The sequence below is a fragment of the Acomys russatus genome, chromosome 1 (genome assembly GCF_903995435.1).
Source record: "Acomys russatus chromosome 1, mAcoRus1.1, whole genome shotgun sequence".
Classification (NCBI taxonomy): Eukaryota; Metazoa; Chordata; class Mammalia; order Rodentia; family Muridae; genus Acomys; species Acomys russatus.
In genome coordinates, this window is record NC_067137.1 from 94564389 (window position 1) to 94583109 (window position 18721).

Genomic DNA, 18721 nt, shown 5'->3' on the forward strand with positions numbered 1-18721 from the left:
ATGTGCTCATCGGTGTGGCAATCTGGCTACTGCTCCTTGATTGTGTCAGACTGGAAAGAAACAGGAGTCGGGGTAATGTTAGAAGTGCAAGGACGGGCACAGGTGGGTGTTGAAAAGAGGCAGAATCGGGGAGAATAATCTTGGTAAAGGGTGAGTTAGTTGGTGTATTTCGTCCTTAAGGAAGCCCCCTCTGGTACCCCTGGCTTGCTTAAGGTTCCCCTCTGTGTTTCCATGACATTCTGTGTTATCTTATTCCCTAAGCTGAGTTCAAGATGATCTGAGGGGGTTCCATCTGTCTTCACTGTGAGCTCTCTGGTGGTAAGAAATGTTTTACTGCACACCTTTAGTCTTAGCCACTACTCAGGAGGCTGAGGCAGAGGGATTGCTTGAGCCCTGGAGTTTGAGGTCACCCTGGGCAACTTTCCGCCCCCACCTCTGTGACCCCGTACATGGGCTAGGGATTAAACCCAAGGCATTCTGCCACTGAGTTATGTCCCCAGTCCTTGTTTTTCTGAGACATAGTCTTACTACATAGCCCAAGCTGCCATGAAAGTTGCGTAATTCTCCTGCCTCTGTTTCCTGAATGCTGATCTTACTGGCGCACTTCACCACGCTCAGTTGAAACCCTGTCTCTTAAAACATAAACTCACTGATTGCTGTCTTTAGGCCCTGGCACAGGGTGTGTATCTCAGGACATACTGCCCAAGTGGGTGTTTACCAACTCACCTGGGGCGAGGGGAGATGCCCTGCTTTGGGAAACTTTATGCTTATACCATTCCCACAAGTAACTTCGGAATAGCCTAGCAAAGCCTTGGCTTTTTGGTAACTACTTTTCAACAAGTCAACTGGAGTGCTGACCCAAGGAAACCTCAGCCTGGCTCTCCTCAGCCATGGGTTAGCCGTGTGATTTGCATGGGTAGTACCTAACAACCCTCTCCCCGTGCCTCAGTTTCCTCACCTACCAAATGGAGGCGATGACCCTACAGACACACAGGGTTGTCTTGGAAAATCAATTGAGCTCTTGAGTGCGCAGGCGGTGAAAACATCTTGAGAAAGGTCTCTAAGACTTATACAGAGGTAAGAAGTTATTAATAGCCTCATTATTATTCTTACCCAGAATGCCCAGGGAAAAGCAGCATGTGGCAGCCCCAGCCCCCGCACCCCACCCTTCCATACTATTTCTGTACCTGGAAAGCAGGTTCTTGGAGTGTTCTTCCATGTTGTGCCAGTGTGGGGGGAAGAGAGTGAGTTCTGGGGAGATGGGCCTTCTTGGGGGCTCTCCCAAACCCTTGTGTAATCTGGCAGGGGGACTTCAGCTATCTGCAAGATTGGGGGCGGTATCCTGTCAGCCACACCATTTGGTGCCAGTGAGATAAGGAGGTGGACCCTCCCCAGGAAGGCTTGGACAAATCTCTTACTGAGACAACCTCAACCCATCTCCCTGGGAACCTCTGCCCTACCTTCTTTAGATTCCCTGGGTTCAGATTTCGTCAGATACACAAGGAAGCTGCTTTTCAGGTCTTCTGCATTTCTGAGGGAAAGTGAGCAGCTCAGGGTAGCTCCTCTCCCTCCTCCCCGACCTGCAGCTCCATCATCACTGGAAGCTACACACACCTGGAGATGAGGAGCCACAGCCAGAAGAGGAAGCCGAACTCGCGTTTCTCCTCTCTCACGCCTCTTACATTGTTGCCATTAAACTGTGATGCTGGTATCAGCTGGCCCATCCAAGGAGCGGCAAAGGGAAGCAGGTAGCCCAGAGCTGGGAGAGGAACCCAGGTGGGTAAGGTCTGATGGTGATACCCATGCTGCCTCAAGGGCTACAGGTGACATCCGGATTCTGTGAGCCAATAGAGAACCCCTCCTCTGCCCCCAAGGTCTGAGTACTGCAGGCTCCCATCAGAGAGGGCCCGAGTGCTCCAGCTCTGGGCCTCATCTTCCAGCCTTCCCTGCCCCTAAGGGAGCCCGTGAACATTGGCCTGAGGGCACAGTAAAGCTAAAGATGTGGGTTTCTCATTGTCTGTGGAAATAACCAAAGCCGAGGGTCAAAGAAACTGTGGAGACAGAGGAAACAAAGCCAGGAGGAAAATCTCTGAGGCCCAGGGAAGACTAGAATGTGCAATGAGGTGTCATACCCAGGCGCCACCAGCCCCGCCCAGATCTCTACCCACAGGAGGAAAAGCGGCAGCTGCTAGTGCCTGTCTCCTGAGAATGGCCCATCATAGAGAAGCAGAGTAGCTGCTCTGAGGGGAGGGGGGGTCCTCTGACTCCCCAGCGCCATGATCTGCCAGTTTGGCTTAGCTCCCCATCCCCACTCGGCCAGACAGGTCTGCTGCTGCTGACTCAAAAACGCTGCCCTCAATTCTATCTTTAGCTCTGGCTGTTGGGAGCCTGAGTGACAGGGTTTGTACTGGGGTGGGAAAACTGTTTGGTTCCCAGGTTTGTTGGGAAGGTAGTACTGATGGCAAGGATCAAGGCCTATGTAATATTCATCACTGCATCTGTGGTCTGTCCAGTGCGAGGTCCAGTGCTGCAAGGATGCTGGGTAGGTGGGTGGATGCAGAATACGCAACTGTGCAGGGATGGAGTAGAAGCCTTGAGGAGAGGATGAAGGCAAAACCGACTGGTCCATAGACCAAGGTATGAACCCTGAAGAAACGCTGCCGGATCTTGGGCACGCGATGCTCATCTCAGCCTCAGTTTCTTCATTTGCAAAAGAGGACCAATGAAGCATCTCTAGGTCTACCTCCACAGACCTCCATTCCCACATCCTCCCACATTACCCCACAAACAGGCAGCTCTGCTGGGTTTGAAGTGGAAGACAGCAAAGTATTGGTCTTGTAGGGCTCTCCTACCCCTGCCCTCCTGCTGAGCTGTTAGCAACTCTGGGGTTTAATGAATTATTTTTTGAGACAGAATCTCTTAACCCAGACTACTTTCAAATCTACTATTTAGCTGTCACTGGCTTTGAACTTATGGCGGTCTTCAGCCTCAGCCACTACACCTGACACCAATCCAATGTTGAGCTTTTCACAGAGAATGCCACTAGACGAGGGTCCTGTGGTCACCGTGTGGGACTTCAAAGGGACTTGATGTCTGTGGAAATGTTTCGGTTATGTGGCTCTCTCTGCTGGCAACTGCAGAATTACTGTAAGTTTTAATGGAGACAGGAGTAGCAGAGATCCCTGGATTATCATTCTTTTCTCCTGAAGTCTCCTCAAATCAGGGAACAACCCTTGAGCCACACAACCAGAACAACACCTCCAGTGACCAGTGGTGGGCATAGAGGCTCATTATAGTTAATCTCCCACTTTGCTTATGCGTGCTCTTTCCTGTTAGAAGTTTGAGTGTCTCCTGCCCTGTGCTCTCCACCCTAAGAGTCTTGGCTTTCCGAGGGATGCAGTCAGGTCCTATAACATGGGCCGGCTGAAGTTGGCCACTGTCCCCACTGGGTTATCTCTGTCTGAAGCCAAGGACTTGGGGGCTAGAAGGGTAGCTCTGTAATTAAGAACACTTACATTTTACAGAGGATCTGAGCACCTGCGCTGGGCGGCTCACAACAGCTCTAGAGGCTCTGACACTCTCTTATGGATTCTCCAGGAATCTGCATTCACGCTTACCAATAACCATCCCCTGCACCCCCATATGCACATAAATTAAAAATAAAATAAATCTTTAAAAAAATATCTGCTGAACAACGAAAGAATCCAGGACCTTTACAGCCCCATGTGAGGGACAGTTCAGCCCATAAAACTGTCACCCTTTGGTCTCTAAGGGAAAGCAGTTCCCAAAGTGTATTCAGACTAGGAGGATGAAATTGCCTCTCACAGCAGGTGTCAAGAACAGTCGTCAACCGCCTTCACCAGAACTGATATGAAAATCCTTTCTCTGAACAATAGAACACAGCGTGCCCCCACCCAGCCAATGAGAGAACATCTCCTGAGGAGAGATAAGAAAGGGCTGAAGGGATTTCAGTGGCAGGGATTGGGAAGGGAGGTACACAAGGGTTGATGGTAGATGACTTGAGCCTCCAGCCAGACCTACTGAGGCAACTATCCTGGTGGGGAGCCATGAGGAGACCTGTGGCCAGGACAGTTCAGAGGCTGGAAATTGTATGCCACTTTAGCAGGTACCCAAAGAACAAGGTCACTGGCAAGTCAGAAAGGCTGTGTAAGGGAACCTGCTCATCACGCTTCTCCTCCTCCTTAGGCAATCCGGGGAGAGGGAGACACAGGGGAGCTTGGACCAGTTACTTTGTCCACTCTGTGCCTCCATTTCTCCCTGCTCACTTTGCTAGTGTGCCCTGATCAGAAGGGTAGCAGATGTGAAGGTATTTCTTTTTTTTTTTTTTTTAAAGAAAATTTAATTACATTGGCATATGGTTTGGGTTTTTTGTTTGTTTGTTTGTTTGTTTTAGCATATAAGGTATTTAATTATTTACTTACTGAGCTTTGTTTTGAGTCAGGGTCTTCTGGAGTACAGGCTTGACTTGAACTCAGAGCATAGCCAAGAGTGACCCTGGTTGTTCCTCCTGCCTCTACCTCTCCGATACTGCGGTTATAGATATGCACCATGACACTTGGCATCTATCTACCTATCTATGAGACAGGAACTGGCCTTGAACTCCTGATCTTCCTGCCTCCCAAGTGCTGGGGATATAAGCATGTGCTACTAGACTTTCTTTTTCTCTTCTCTTCTCTCCTTCCCCTCCTCCTCCTCCTCCTCCTCCTCCTCCTCCTCCTCCTCCTCCTCAAGACAGGGTTTCTTTGTGTAGCCCTGGCTGTCCTGGAACTCAGTGTGTAGCCCAGGCTGGACTCAGATTTAGATATCTGCCTGCCTTTGCCTCCCCAGTGCTGGGACTAAAGGCGTGTGCCACTACCCAGCTAAGATATCTCTTTTCAGACACTGAAACATCTTCCTGAGATGGGAATGTTGATATACACCTGTAAATCCCAGCGCCAGTGATCTCCAGTGGGAAGATCAGGAGATCCAGGACAGCCTGGGCTGTATAGCAAAATCCTATTACAAAACAAAAAAACTCCACAGGAATTATTCAATGGGCAGGGAGCTCTAGTTGACAGCCAGCTGCTTCTTCTAGGCTCTTCTTCCTCCTGCTTTTAAAAACTTTGTCCAATAAGGCCCATGCCGTGCCTCTCCTTTTCCTGTGGTCTTCTCTGCTGCCTCCGGAAGAGGACAAGGACACTGTCATCCTACCTTCCCTCTCTGCTCCCCTAAGGTGATAGTCCCTGTTTGGGCCCTGTGCCCCAGACTAGTCTTATAAGCTATCTGAGATCATTACCTGCTATGTGGAAACGGTGTGTGTTGTGGTGTACATCCCATATTATGTCTGACCTACTCTTCGGAGAGTTGCCTCAGCTCACTCTGCTGTAAGAGTGGCCCCCTCTATAGACAACAGCTTTCTGCTTCCTCCTGTCTGCAATCCATCTCCGGCCCAACACCTGCAATGTCTTCCCTTTCTCTCTGCTAAATCAAGTAAATGCCCTTTGAACAATGTGTTAACTATCTCCCCTCTTCTGGGAAACCTTCCCCAAATAACCTGTCAGCAGTTTTCTCCCTTCGCTCATAACACCTTGCAGACTATAATGGGATGGGCCTTTCTCTTGCATGAGCATGTATGAGGGGTGTGTGTGTGTGTGTGTGTGTGTGTGTGTGTGTGTGTTTTGTGTGCCACACAGCACACATGGAGGTCAGAGGCCAATTTATGGGAGTTGGTTCTCTCCCTCTGCCATGTGCAACTCAGGTTATCAGGCAGGGCAGCAAGTGCCTTTACCAGCTGAGCCATCCTGCCAGCCTGTCTATTGCTGTAAAGTTCCCAATAGTGAGTTTAGGACAGGCTCTTGACCAGTGGGCAGTCTTATTGTGAGGCAGATGATCAGGTCAGGCTTGGTTATAGGAAGAAGTTGGGACAGTGTTGTGTGTGGAGGCTGCTGTGACTTGATGCAGGATGGCTTCTCAGATCCTTGCCATGAATGCACGGCCCCTTCAGAGCCTTGCCATGGATGCACAGCCCCTCCTATCCACATGCTACACAGCTTATCAGTCTGGAACAGGGTGTGTAGATGAAACTACAGACGTGGTCGCTGTCATCTACAAGATAGCTTGGAGGGCCCAGGCTCTCTGCTCTGCTGAGACATGAGGCTGGACTACTTAGGTGTTCATATTTGGTTCAGCCGTTCCTGGGCTGTTTTGTAGCTTTTCACTCAGAGCTGCCAAGCTAGCTGCACATTTGCTGCTCAGTCTGGCCATTAGGCCTGGAGTAACCTTTAGGTGCCTCCTGGCCCAGCAATTTCTTTGTTTGTTATTATTCGGGGCTGGAAAATGAAAATCCCTCCTGGCAGCAACCCATTTACCAAAATAAACAAGATTTCTGCTTTTTCATGACAAAGACTGTTCCTGAATGCCAACTTTGGGCTGCCAGATTGCAGTTCCAAGTGGGTACAGGCAGGGGACTTGCAACTTTCAGGTGACTGATTGCAGAGGGATGAAGAAAACTCAGCCAAGATGAGGTGGGACAAAGTGTCTCCCGGATGTTCCTGCTTCACCCTGGACTTCTCTGCCAACAAGGCTCCGTGCCCTTGGCGCCGGGCTTCCGTTTTATTCACTGCAAGCGACTCTAGTTTTCCCTCTGTTTCATTTTGTTTTTTTACAGCCCTCTCCTGAAGTACTGTGGTCGGACTCTGCTTCCAAGTATACTGATGCCCAGGGGCTTGTTTACTATTTCTAATCTTTGTTTAAGTATTACGTTTAATTATTTATTTAATGCGTATAGGTGTTTGGCTGTGTGCATGTCTGTGCACTCTGTGTGCACAGCACCCACAAAGGCCAGAAGAAGGTGTCAGATTCCCCAGACCTGGAGTTACAGGTGATTGTAGAGTGCTGGGAACAGAATTTAGGTGCTGTTAAGACTGCTCTTAATCATTGAGCCATTTCTCCAGTTTGTTTATTTATTTTTGACACAAGGTCTTATTCCATAGGTCAAAGTGGAGTAGAATTCACTCTGTAGTCCTGGCTGGCCTCAGACTCATGGCAAATCTCTTGCCTAAGATCCTAACTGCTGAGATTACAGGTATGAGCCACCGTACCTGGTTTAACAAAATTTGGGCTGGCATATTGTCTGCCTGCTTGCACTCCTCCCTCCCTTCTTTTCTTTACCTTATTTTTTTTTTCCAAAAAAAAAAAGACTTATTTTATGTGCATAAGTGCTTCACCTACATGTGTCTGTGCAACACATGAGGATCTGGTGGCCATGGAGGCCAGAAGAGGGCATCAGATCCCCTGGAACTAGACGTACAGAGGGTTGTGAGCGGCCATATGGATGCTGGGAACCAAACCCAGGCCCCCTGCAAAACCAGCAAGTACTCCTTAAGTGCTGAGCCATTGTTACAGCCTCCCCCCTCCCTTTTTTTTTCCTGTGTATCTATTTTTTTACATTTGAAGTTGTAATATAATAAGAACCTTTCTCTCATTCATCTTCTCCCTCCAAAACCTTCCATATACTCCTCCCTGCTCTCTCTCAGATTCATGGTGTCATTTGTTGGTTGTTGAACGCACACGTGTATGTATATACATATACGCTCCTAAACGTAACTTGCTCGGTCTGTATAATGTTACTTGCTGTATGTTTTCAGGGCTGGTCATCTGGCATTGGACAGTCGGTCAGTGCGCTCTTCCCTGGGGAGGACTGTTTCTCCTGTTTTCAGCATTTCTTAGCTGCTGTTCTTCCGGGCTTTTCCCCATCCCATTTCTCTTGCTTCTCAGTGTCGTCCTTGTTCAGCTCACATTCGGGTGTCATTTTGGTGAGGATTTTATGTGTGTAGCTTCCGACATTAGTAGGAGACACACTCTCACAGCAAACTCCCTGATCTTCTGGCTCTTTCCGTCTCCTCTTCCTCAATGTTCCCTGGGCCTTATGCGCAGGTGTGTTTGCTAGATGTGTCCCTTAGGACAGGGCTTCACACTCCACATTTTTATTGGTTGTGATTTTCTGTAGTGGCCTCCATCTATTGGAAAGAGAAGTTTCCTAACTATACTTACAGTTATAGAGGATAAGTCCATGACCATCTTGGCAGTGGGGCATGACAGCAGGCTGGAAGTGGGTGCTGGAGCAGTAGCTGAGCGCTTACCTTTGATTCACATGTAGAAGGCAAAGAGGCTTTTTCTTTCTTTCTTTCTTTCTTTCTTTCTTTCTTTTTTTTTTTTTTTTTGGAGGGGTGGAAGGGTTGGATTTTGGTTTTTGGTTTTTGGTTTTTGGAGACAAGGCTTCTCTGTGTAGCTCTGCCTGTCCTAGACTCACGTTGTAGACCAGGCTGGCCTTGAACTTATAGCGATCTCTCTGCCTCCCTGAGAGTTGGGATTACAGGCAGGTGCCACCACCCCCAGCTTTTTGTTTTTAAATAAGATTTATTTTTTTATTTATATGTATATGCATTTGTGTGAGTGTGTGCCAAGTGTGTGTGGGTGCCTGAGGAAACTAGAAGACAGTGTTGGGTACGCTGGAGCTGGAGTTACAGGCAGTGAGTGGTGTGGGCATTATATGGGCACTGGACACAGAACTCAGAACCTCTATGAGAGTGGCAAGTGCCCTTAGCTGTTGAGCCATCTCTCCAGCCTTTTGGGTTTTTTGTATTTGTTTGATTTTTGATTTTGTTTTGTTTTTCAGGGTTTCTCTGTGTGTGTGCCTTGGCTGACCTGGCACTCACTCAAGAGATCTGTCTGGCTCTGCCTCCTGAGTGCTGGGACTAAAGGTGTGCACCACCAGCACCTGGCTAGCCTTTCGTTTTTTGAGACCAAGTCTCATGCAGCCCAGGCTGGTTCCAAACTTGCTGTGTAGGCAAGGATGACTTTGAATTCCTGATCCTCCTGATTTTACCTCCCAAGTCCTGGCATTACAGGCATATCTCACCACATCCACATCTTCCTTTTTAATTCCTTTTAATAATTTACTTATTTTGTCGGTTGGTGTTTTGTAGGCTTTTTTTTCTTTTTCTTTTTCTTTTTCTTTTTTTTTTTTTTTTTGCCATCCAGGATCCTTGGCTTGCTACATTTTGCTTATGGGGCTGGTACAAGCTATAAATGACACCTAGGTTGAAGGTTTACTCTCCTTCCCAGGACACTGGGAACCAACAGAGACCACACATTGGAACAGGAGGCAGGGCTGTGGGTCTACAGTGCAGAGCTGCTGAACGCTGGCATGGCTGTGCTGAGGTAGACAGCTCACAAAATGGAGGACCTGGTGGCAGGCAGAGTGACAGCAGCCAGGGACCATGAGCATAGATGTTGGGGGAGTTAAGAGAAGACTGTCTCTTTCCTCCCGGCCCCTGCAGGGGACCAGGCTCTATGACCACACTCCTATCTCCAGGAGCCTCTTAGACCTAGATCCCTCCCTGGCTAGTGTCCCCTCCCCCTGTCTCCTCATACACCTCTCCCAACTCCCTGCTCTCTCTGCCTGCTTCGTCACTTGGGTATCTTTCACGGGCTTTTATCTCCAGGTATTTTATCTACTTGGATCCCAGGGATTCCCTAAGCCAGACAGAGAGCCAGCATTGTGCATGGTTTTAAGGTGCCTCGTGTTAAAACAGGCAAGTTAGAGCTTCCAGGGGCTCACGGTTGCTCCTGGGGGGGGGGGGGTCAAGGAAAACAAAGATAACACTGGAAACACGAAGAGAATCATTTCCTTATAGACAACTCAGGAAATTTCATTCTCTTTGTTCTGCTTTCTTCTCACTCTTGTTACCCCTACGTCTCCCCTCCCCCCTTCTGATTTATCCTGGAATAGTTCGGACACAACACCTCAAGGAGCCTCTTTATCTAGATCCCTCCCGGAGAGACAAAGAAGTGGCCTCGAGTGTCTCTGGAGTGTGTCTAGGCAGAGAGGCAGGGATCTAGATGAACAACTTGCAGGCTAGACCAGCGGTTCTGTTTGCTGTGGGCTCGGTTACGAATGCGAGACCACCACGCACACCGGGCACTGTGCTGGGCTTTAGTGGGAGCGCCAACCTTGCCTTCAAAGTGCCTGTTTTCTATGCGGCTCCGGTATGACTTGATCTCCAAACCTTCAGGCTGTACAGAGTCCTTGGGAATACAGTTACCCGAGGCGCTAATAGAAATAAGGTGGAAGATGAAAACTGACGCCTGTCTGCTAGCAAGCATAGATGTTTACGTACACATGGCACACGTATGCATCATAGGCGCACCCACCCAGAAGACGCGTGTACCCTAAATTACCTGCTGGAGTCATTGCACTAATGTCTTTGCAGAGCTCATCTGAACTTTTGGGGTTGTAGATGGGATAAGACAGGGTGACCCTGAAGTAGACAAGTAGGCCAAGCTAGGCTTGAACTCCTGCCTCCCTGCCGGTACTTCCCAAGGGCGGAGAGTACAGCTACGACCCTCTCATTTGGGTTTTGATCATCCTAAGAAATGTACACCATGTTCTCTATCACCATAGCTTTAAATGCAAATGAGCCTCCCCTTCTGTAACCCTCTGCTCCTCAAAGTCCAGCTTTCACACTGGAGCAGCAGGAAAGTGGGTCCATGCTGTCTCTTTCTACTCGGTCTTCTTGGCACATTAATTTACACCCAAGAGACACATGTGTTCCACACATGAGAATTACACTTACTGCCTGTTTTTCGAGTCTAAGCCCAGGGAGGGGTAAGATGGCAGAGGTCTGCATTATCCCTGCTCCTCAGGTACCCGCTAGCCCGAACCTTGCCCAGCAGTTCCAGCCTTTTTCTTCCAGGACCGTCCAGTCTCTCCAAGCGCGCTCTCTCTCTCTCCCTCTCTCTCTCTCTCTCTCTGGTCTGGGAATCCCTCCCTCCCTTTACCTTCCTCAGACAAGGTTCCCAGCTTGGCTCTGGCCCTTGTTTTTATGTTTGGTGCTGTTTTGGGGTTGGAGAACACAGAACCATTTGAGACCCAGCCAAACACTGGTAGAATAAGAAACCCCCCCCCATCTCAAACAAAACAATGGGGGGAACCCCCCTTTTGTACCCCAGTGATGCTCATAAGTTGCTGGGGGAAGATATGGCATTATATAGTTCTGAACTGTGCTATGAAGCAGAGAGAATACAGTGCTCTGAGAATTATAGCCACGTGCTTAGCCGGGTCAGGGGGAAATGGTCAGGAAAGGCTTCCCCGAGGGAGAGACATTTCAGCAAAAACACAGCTGGAGCTGGCAAAAGGCAAAGGAGCAGGAGTGAGGGCAAGGGTCCCCTGGCACAACAAACACTGTGTAAGAGTCTCATGGCGGAGAAAAAGGAGAAGAGTCAACATGTGGAACCAATCCAGGGGACCAATCCAGTCGGAGCACAGATAAAGGAGAAGCGATGTGAGACAGGCTGCACAGAGGGTGGAGGCCTGGATTCTAGAGTTCAAATAGAGAATCATCACTGGGTGTAAACTGAATTGCCAAGCCAGGAGAGAACCAAACACGCTGATTTTTTTCCCCCCAGAGTTAATTAAGTAGAAGAACTTTAAGTAAAAATAAATTAGCCAAGACCAGGAGCTCTGCAGGAGGTAAAGCCATTCTTATAAATACTCTAGCCAGGAGTGGTTAGATATGTCAGCATATGTCTATAATACCAGTACTCAAGGGGCTGAGGCAGGAGGACTGCCAGGAGTTTGAGACTAGACTGAGCCACCTAGTAAGGCCCTGACTGAACAAACAAAACCACAGCTGGGGCTGAGGAGGGCTGCTGGGCAAGCATGGGGGGGCCTCAGTTTGGAACTAGCACTTACATAAAAAAGTATTTGTGCTGGGTGTGGTGTCGCATGCCTTTAATCCCAGCACTTGGGAGGCAGAGGCAGTCAGATCTCTGTGAGTTCGAGGCCAGCCTGGTCTACAGAGCCAATCCAAGATATCCAAGGCTACAGAGAGAAAGCTTGTCTCAACAAACAAACAAAAGTATCTGTAACTTGTAACCCCAGGGCTGGGGATCAGGAAGACAGGTGGTCCCCTGAAGCTCATTGGCCAGCCTTCCTAGATCTAGGCTCAGTGAGAGTCCTTGTCTCAAAAATAAACAAATAAATAGGGTGGAAAATGATGGAGAAAGACATCAAATGTTGACTTTTGGCTTTACCTATATGCACACACATTTGCATCCCTATGTACATGTGTACCTCTCACCCTGGACTCTGATCTCCTTGAAGGCAGAAACCATTTCTAATACCTAACATAGTTCATGGCACATCAAAGGTGCCCCATAGCCCAGCGGTGGTGGTGCACACCTTTAATCCCAGCACTCGGGAGGCAAAGGCAGGTGGATCACTGTGAGTTTGAGGCCAGCGTGGTCTACAAAGCTAGTCCAAGACAGCCAGAGAAACCCTGTCTTGAAAAACCAAAGAAGGGGGGGGGGAGGTGCCCAGTAAGTGCTGGCTTGAAAACCTCACACTGCTCTGTCCATACAAACTCACTAGACTGCATGGTGATCAAGATGGCTAAAGGTTACAATTGCCTATGACTTCTGTATCCTCACAGGTCTGTTTTACAACAAAGTATCTAGTGAGGCTTGGTGGCCCAAGATTGTAATTTCTAACAGGAGAGGCTGAGGTGGAAGCAAGTTCTAGGGCAGCCTGGGCAACTTAGCAAGATTCTGACTCTAAAAGAGATGTAACTCCCTGATAGAATACCTGCCTGGCATATCCAAGATCCTGGCTTCAGTCTTCAGCACCACCAACCAAATATATATATATATATATATATATATATATATATATATATATATATATATATATATTTTTTTTTTTTTTTTTTTTTTTTTTTTTTTTTTTTTTTTTTTTTTTTTAATTTTCTGAGACAAGGTTTTTCTGTGTAACAGCCCTGGCTGTCCTGGATTTGCTTTGTAGACTAGGTTGGCCTTGACCCCACAGAGATCCACCTGCCTCTGCCTCCCGAGTGATAGGATTAAAGGTGTGCGCCACCATGCTTGGCTCAAAAAATTTTGTTTTAAATTTACTTTTAATGGTGTGTGTGTGTGTGTGTGTGTGTGTGCGCGCGCGCGTGCGTGCGCACACGGGCACACCCATGTGAGTACTGGTGCCCTCTGAGGGGACAGGTGGCAGATCAGCTCCGGTTCTGAGCTGTACTCAAGTCCTCTTCAAGAGCAGTACACACTCTTCTTACCCACCTCTCCAGCCCTCCAATCTCTTCATTTCTGATGTGGTCAAATCTAGGTCACTGTTCTTCTGGTGCGGTTTTCAGATTTCTCCTCTAGCCAACAACACCCAAGTAGGAGAGCCCAAGGGACCGAGTCCTCAGCACTCTGGCTGCCGAGCTACATGTGTATAAGCACCCTTTTTGTCCTTACAATACGTCTGTGAGGCATTTAGATAAAAGGCTGAATGATTGGCACAAGCTCTCACAGCAAATGGGGCCAGGCCCAGAGGCTTCCCTCTTACCTTCCTCTGGTGTATTCCCTAGGCCCAGGCTTTCCCCACCAGCCACTTAGAAAGGAGATTAGTCCTGGGTGGCAAGAATCTCAGACAGTGCTCCTCAACCTGTAGGTCGAGACTCCTTTGGGATCCAAATGACCCTTTCACAGGGGGTTGCATAATCAGGTATTTAAATTACTAATTCATTGACAGTAGCGAAATTACAGTTAAGACGTGACAATGAAAATAATTTTATGGTTGGGGTCACCATAACATGAGGAACTCTATTAAAGGGTCGCAGTATTAGGAAGACTGAGAACTGAGGGTCCAGGAGATGCTCTGGAGCTCTTTGGGCTTCCCCGAGTCGTACAGTCGTACGTTGGCAAGCCTGGTGGGAAGCTGCAGGGGCCATGGCAGGCTGCAGACATTCAATTCACAGCTGCACGAGCCAGATGTGCTTCCTGTCATCTGCTCAGAGGCCAGAGGTGTGGTGATATGACTTAGAGCTAAGGAGCCAGAGATGCCCTAGTGCCCTAGACAGAAGCCACAGGGGCACGAGGCTTTGTGCAGTGAAGGTGACAGCCAGAGGGGAGGGAAGCTACAGCCAGCTGGACACAAGGCTGCCTTGTCCCAGAGGCTGATGACAGACGTGAGTTCCGACCTTGCTTTAGGGCTGCCTACCTGGGACAGGGCACTTCAGCACCCTTCTTTATGAGAATGAATCTGAGGCAGCCATTGCTCTTCCTATGACCTGTGGAGACCAGGCTATTATAGCGTTAAATGGTCCATCCAAACCCCCAAAGGAAGCGGCACTTGTCCCCTATTTACATAAATGACGGGTGAGTGCCGGGCATAGTGGTGCACACCTGTAATCCCAGAATCTGTGGAAGTGAAGACAGGAGGATCAGAAATTCTGGGTCAGCCTCAGAGTGCAAGGATAGTCAGAGACACAATCTCAAAAAATAAACAGGAAAAAAAAAATGCTGAGCACTGCGTTCTAGGCATTTACTCAAAGACTGAAAGGCAGTCCCTATTCTCAAACTATTTATAATCCAGTAGGAAAGTAAGCTCACACACACTGTACCTCAAAAAAAAAAAAAAAAAAAAAAAAAAAAAGAGTGTGGCTAAGTGTCACAGAGAGGATTAGAGTCTGGTTTAATGAAGGCAAAGTGGAACGGCTACCTGGGAGAGCATGTGACCTGAAAGGTGCCTGGAGTTAAATCTAAAAGACAAATGCACAGCTCATATCTGAGACTCCAGGCCTCTGGGCAGCTTTCACAGCTGGAACCTTCCTTCGGCTCTGAGGATGATAACCATAACGATACTGATGTCATTTGAACTCCTGGTGCCAGGCTTCTAGGCTGTAAAGCTGCTTGGAAGACGCTGAGACCAACAGTCTCCAGCACCGGAGTCCAGGATGGGAGGAAGAAGCAATGTCACACAGCTCAAGAATCTGAAGAGTGAGGTGAAGGGTCCCGGAACTAAACATCTGGGAGGTGGTCTCTCAAACATCATCTTGGCCTTAGTCTCAGTCCCAAGCCTCTCTGGAGCCCTAAGGGTTTTGTCACTCTCATAGGTACATGAACTCTGTCGGTCTGTCTACCATGTTCAAACATCACTTTAGGACACCAGGGAACCACAAATGGGCCATGCTCACAGAGACCAGATGACCTAGCCGGATCCCCTGGGTCTCTACTTAATGGCGACTGTGGTTAATGACACAGCCACCAGGAAACAGTGAGTTAAGAGTCACTTCCCTTGACTCAGAAATGCAAGACTCTTATGACCGTTGCTCAGATACATTGAGGACCGCAATCAACTTGTGGCTTTTATACTTGGATCCACCTGGCAGAGGCATGAGGGCACGTGGGAGTGCAGAGGGATGCGTGATGTGTTTCTCTCACGCTGAGGATGGGTTGCTGCCGCTGGCCTGCCCCTCTGCTTTCTGATTTGGCACACCCAGCATCTCTGCCACGTTCAAGGCCAGCAGCGCCATCTGTGTTGCCTGCCAAGCTCCTCAGTGGCCTGACCCACTGGCAGTCAGGGTAAGGCTGATCCCTTCACCTGCTGGCTACTTTTTTTGGGTATGGCTTGTGGAGAGGGGCCTGAGAGAGAGAGAGAGAGAGAGAGAGAGAGAGAGAGAGAGAGAGAGAGAGAGAGAGAGAGAGAGAGACAGACAGACATATTTTCCCTCTCAGAGCCTCTGGAGAGGGTGGTGGTAGTGCTGGCATGCCAACGCTGTTCCAGAATCTATGCCTGTACTGTCCATAGGGACAAGCACCTGTGCTCTGTGGCCATGGAGAGCAATGAGCAGATGGGGAGGGGGGAAGGGGGGCTATGGGGGGGGTGGACAGATGACACTGGAGGATCTGACCATGCCCTCTTACACATATCACTCTTTGGTGGGACCCTCACACAACTCTGCTACTCAGGTCCTCTGGGTCTTTTCAGCAACCAAACCCCTGGCCTGGAGAACATGGTAGGTTCCTATGGCAATGGGCCTTTTAGCTGTTTCCATGGCGACCAACACTCAGACCATCTAGTTGCTAGTCAACTGACAGCTGTAAGTGAATTGGATTCAGTTTACAAGCCTAGGGTTAGGCTCACGGATCCTCTAGAGAGGAAAAGATACAACCACCCTAAATGGCTCAACTCCTCTCATGACTTAATCAACATTTAGGGGACTCACAGGCGCTAATCACACGGGGAACCACACAGCAGTATCTGTTCACATTTCCAAACCCTTCCCGCACCCCCCCAACACACACACACACACACACACACACACACACACACACACACACACACCTGAACATTCCAGGTCTTTCAACATGGCGCCCACTAATCTCCATTCCTGGTTCTGTTTCCCCTCCAAGGGCCACTGAGGGAAAAACTTACTTCAAATGACGCTCACCCTACTGACTCCGTGCCAGCATTGTTCCTAGGTGCCAAAACTTTGTCTCCAAACTGACTGTTCTTGGATTATCTGAGGGAAATGGTAATCCTAGGTCATCTTCCCTCAGTTGACCTTTCCTATACCTGGGGTGTGTGTTCTCAGGGAATGCTCTACCTCTGTGAATCATAATCCTATTTTCTCACATAGCCTAGGCTGGCCTTGAACTTGCTACATAGGCAAGGATGAGCTTAAATTTATACTCTGGCCTCAATTGCCTAATGCTAGGACTAGGGGCATGTGCTGCCATGCTCAGGGTCTTGCTTTTTAGTGTGCATTTGGTGAGGGCATCAGCTTGTCATTTTCCTTCTATGGCGATGGCAACCTTGATGCCCGGATTGCCACTGCAGACAGCAGGCTCGCCGGTGCAGGCATGCTGGTACTGAGTTACGGAGAGTCACAGAGAGCTATGAGCCACCACGTGGGTGCTGGAAACTGAACCCCGAGTCTCTGGAAGAGCAGCCAATCCAATGGTCTTAACCACTGAGGCGCATCTAGCTTTTTAAATGGGGTCTGGGAATCAAAGTTGAGGTTCTTACACTTGTTTGGCAAGTATTTTACATATTAGGCCATATCCCTAGCCCTGTTTCTTAGAACACACACACACACACACACACACACACACACAGGTTTCACCTTTGTTGGTGTTTACTAGCATGAAGATCAGATTATAACAACTGGAGTCTTGAGATTTACCTGCCTTGGATTCACGTTAAGAGCAGAGTTGGGGTCTAAGGCTCAAGGCTTGCTCAGGAAGTCAGACACTAGCCCTGGAAAGTGTGGGACGCCTTGTATACCTAGGATTCAATGCTTCTCTGTTAGTGACTGTGAACTTTCTGTAAAGATGACCTTTCACACTAACCTCCCATGGGAGCCCCACCTACCTCACACCCACAGGCTGCACGGAGCCTTCCAGTGGCCGGAAGACAAACAGTCCTAAACTGTTTGGTCACCTCCTGCTCTGATTAGGGCACAAGGACATACACTAATGGGGCTTTTTCCCCCCCTAATTTTTTTTTCTCATGAGAAAAGAGGAGTATGAAATTTGGGGGTTGGAAGTTATTAGCTGCTACAGAGCTAAAAAGGCGAGAACAATTTTTTGGGAATAGGGAGTTAGCAAACACAGGAGTTTCCTGGCCCCTCAGTGAGTTCCCACACAAAGATAGCTAGCTTTACTGCATCAGACTGCACCTCCTGATTTTCCTATTTCTAGACAAAAGAGTAGCCTAGCACAGTGGCTCACATGGACAGAGTACATGGTACAGGACCTGACTCGTGTAAGCGTTTTACATGCTTCATTTCACTTTGTACTCACTGCCTTGTCATTGTCCCTGAATTGTCAATGAATTAGGAAAATCACACCAAAGCATGGAGACACGAAATCACTTACAGCTCACGTTCATAGCAGTTGGTGGCAATGACCTCAGCAGGCAGCTCCTCTTGGGAGTTCATATGATTCTGACTCACATAGGGTCTACATGGGAAGATAGGGCGGGCTCAGTGTGAAAGGAGACACAAAGGGCCTCAGTGCGGGAACGGCTCGCCCTTGAGAACTTCATTGCTGACCCATTGCTGTCCCCTGGTGGTTTGCCTGGGAAACTCACAGGTGAAGAAACGCAAGGATCTAGTGCTATTCTGATTCTATATATGGGGGCATACACCTGCGATCCCAGCACTGAGGTAGAAGCAAGAAGATGAGAAAAGTCAAGGTTCTCTGATACATGGCAAGTTCAAGGCCAGCCTAAGGGATATATATATTCCATTCAGCAACTTTTGACCCATGACCATTCTTGTCACTTCAAGATTTCATCAATGAGGGGCTGGAGAGATGGCTCAGAGGTTAAGAGCATTGTCTCCTCCTCCAGAGGTCCTGAGTTCAATTCCCAGCAACCACATGGCGCCTCATAGCCATCTATAATGTGTCTGATGCCCTCTTCTGGCCTGCAGGTGTACAGGCAGGCAGAGCACTGTGTACATAATAAAAATTAAATCTTAAAAAAAAAAAAAAAAGATTTAATCAACGAACTCCTTCTTTCTCTCTGTCTCTGAGACTGGGTCTCATTTAGCCCAGGCTGGCCTTGAATTCATATAGATAGGGCTGATTTCAAAACTTGCAGTGATCCTCCTGCCTCTGCCTTCCAGTGCTGAAGTTATGGGTGTGAGCCACCAAGCCTCTGCGTGTGAGTGTGTAAGTGTGTTTTCAGGTGGAGTAGGGGTGTGATGACAGAGGGGCTAAGCACACAGTTCTCATGACCTTCCTGCCTCATGTGGGATATGCCTATTTGTTTGTTTGTCTGTTGAAACAGGACCTCACTACGCAGCTCAGGCTGGCTTGAAACTCCCGACCTCCCGCCTCCTCAGAGCCAGCGCCTCTCTTTCTG